Source organism: Triticum aestivum, chromosome 5B (assembly GCF_018294505.1).
Source record: "Triticum aestivum cultivar Chinese Spring chromosome 5B, IWGSC CS RefSeq v2.1, whole genome shotgun sequence".
Taxonomy (NCBI): Eukaryota; Viridiplantae; Streptophyta; class Magnoliopsida; order Poales; family Poaceae; genus Triticum; species Triticum aestivum.
Genome location: NC_057807.1, coordinates 280,762,125 through 280,765,347, shown reverse-complemented (window position 1 = coordinate 280,765,347; position 3,223 = coordinate 280,762,125).

Here is a 3,223-nt window from a genome sequence, read left to right as displayed (position 1 = left end):
TTCCGAATTCGGAAACCGCTCGGACCCTGAATCTTACATCGGGCAGGGTTCCGGATCTATTCCCACCCGCCCACCCAACTATACGGGATTTATCCCTAATACGGCAAGAGTCCGGAGAAACAGTACACCACTACTGGGCCAGATTCCTCCTGGTTATGAACAGGATAAAGGACTGCTGAGAGAAAGAAGCAATTTCACTTTTCCTTAACAACTGCACGGACATCGGAATCCTCAACGCCATAAGTCGCTGCGAAATTACACGATTCGCCGACTTGACATCCATAGTACGAAAGTACTGTGCGATTGAAAGCGTTCGGAAAACCGAAGATAAATTCTGGGACAATCCGGCCCCGAATATAACACGAGTCCGAAACAAAAGGGCGCATTATCGCCAGACATCTGAGCCAAATATCAAAAAACAAAAGGCCTCTACAGGGTACGGGACCATATTGGAAGGATGGCTCAATGGACCCTATAGAATTCATAATTCAGGGAAAGCCGCACCAACGCACAGCCTCAGAGCATGTTGGATACTATGGCAGGTAGCCAGAAGCGGCGAGGAGCTTTTAACTCCAGCACCCGAAGAATACCTCCCCAGTACGATGTCGATAGTCTTCGAGACGTTCACATCAAACAATGCAAGGAAACGAACACTCCGCAACCTCGCTGAGGTCTACCAAGTAGCAACAATAAACCCATGGAGTGACACGGCTATCACCTTTAATGCCAGTGACGAACCTAAATTCCGGACAGCCCGAGCACCAGCCACATTGGTCCTCAGTCCGATAGTGGACGGCTTCCGACTTACAAAGGTACTCATGGACGGTGGTAGCGGACTCAGCCTCATATATGAGGAAACCCTGCGAAAAATGGAAATTGACTAGAGCCGCATTGAGCGAAGCAACACAACTTTTAGGGGAATAATCCCAAGCCGGGAAGCGTGCTGTTCAGGGAAAATCACATTGGATGTGGTGTTCGGCACGCCGGACAATTACAGATCCGAGGAGGTCACGTTCCAAGTGGCCCCGTTCAGCAGCGGCTACCATGCTCTGCTAGGGCGAGAAGCATTTACAATTTTCCAAGCCATACCCCATTACGGGTACATGAAGCTCAAAATGCTCGGGCCCAATGGAATCATCACTCTCGCAAGTGATACGGACATAACGCTCCGTGCTGAAAACAAGACACCCGCACTGGCCTTGGAGGCATTGTCTGAGGCCCTAGCGGCCGAGGAATTGACGGTGTTGCGCTCCATGGTGGACAGGGACGACGTGATACTAGACAAGAGATCCAAGTCCACCTCTTTTAAACCAGCGGACGAAATAGTCAAATTCCAAGTCCATCCAACGGACCCTACAAAAACGGCCTCCATCGGGGCACAACTAAAACCCGATGTAGACGCCGCACTCAGAGACTTCCTGCGCGAAAATTGGGACATTTTCGCCTGGCACCCTTCAGACATGCCAGGAATCCCATGCAGGCTGGCTGAGCACAGCCTGAACATCCTAAAAGGGTTTAAACCCGTCAAGCAGACTCTACGGCGTTTTTCCGAGCCCAAGAGACAAGCCATGGGAGAGGAGCTAGCAAAACTGCTGGAAGCCGGATTCATCAGAGACATAAAACATCCGGACTGGCTAGCAAACCTAGTGATGGTACCAAAGAAGGACAAATCTTGGCGCCTATGTGTCGATTTCAAAGACCTAAACAAGGCCTGTCCAAAGGACCCTTTCCCACTCCCCCGAATTGATCAAATCATCGACGCTGCTGCAGGACACGACTCACTATGTTTCCTCGATGCATACTCTGGCTACCATCAAATCAAGATGGCAGAGTCAGACCAAGCCGCAATGGCATTCATCACCCCATACGGCCCATTCTGCTTCAACACGATGCCCTTCAGGCTCAAAAACGCCGGCGCAACATATCAGCGCATGATTCAGACATGTCTGGCAAACCAGATCGGCAAAACAGTTGAAGCATACGTAGATGACGTGGTCGTCAAAACAAAACACGTCGATACTTTAGTAGACGACTTGAGCCTCACGTTCGACAATCTCCGAACATATGACATCAAACTCAACCCGGAAAAATGCGTTTTCGGCGTACCAGGCGGAAAGCTCTTGGGCTTCATCGTATCCGGTAGAGGAATTGAAGCAAACCCAGCCAAGATCCAAGCTCTGTCACAATTGGATACCCCAAAGGACCTCAAACAGATACAAAAACTGACAGGATGTGTGGCGGCTTTAAGCTGCTTTATCTCCCGCTTAGGAGAAAAGGCATTACCCCTCTATCGCCTCCTGCGGCGCACCGACCACTTCGAGTGGACGGATGCTGCCACGGCCGGAATCGGAGAAATAAAAGCCATACTGGCAACAAATCCGGTCCTGGCCGCGCCCAACACGGGCGAACCAATGCTATTATACATCGCGGCAACCCAACAAGTGGTAAGCGCGGTGCTCGTCGTCGAACGAGAAGCGGACGGACACAAGTTCCCCCTCCAAAAACCAGTGTACTATGTTTCCACTGTGCTAACTCCATGCAAGTCACAGTACCCGCATTATCAAAAGATAGCATACGCGGTGTTCATGGCATCCCGGAAGCTGCGACACTACTTTCAAGAGTGCTCCATAACAGTGGCATCTGAAGTACCCCTTAATGACATTATAAACAACCGCGACGCAACGGGCCGGATTGCCAAATGGGCCATCGAGCTCCTCCCATTCGACATAACCTACAAGCCAAGGCGAGCTATTAAGTCGCAGGTTTTGGCCGACTTCATTGCCGAATGGACTGAAGCCGAACTCCCTAAAGAATACGGCGCATACTCCAACTGGATCATGCACTTCGACGGCTCCAAAATGTTGGCTGGCCTGGGGGCTGGCGTCGTTTTGACATCCCCAACCGGGGACACAGTCCAATACGTACTTCAGATAATGTACACGGATTCGAACAACACAGCCGAATACGAGGCCCTTTTACATGGCCTCCGGATGGCAGTCTCCATGGGCATTCAGCGCCTAGAAGTCCGTGGGGATTCAAACCTCGCAATATCCCAAATAAATGGAGACTTCGACGCCAAGGATCCAAAAATGGCAGCTTACCGCAACGCCATCTTAAAGATGTCAGCTCGGTTTGAGGGGCTTGAATTTCATCACATAGCCTGGGAAAATAACCACGCAGCAGACGTGTTGGCACGCATTGGCGCCAAGCGCAAGGCCGTCCC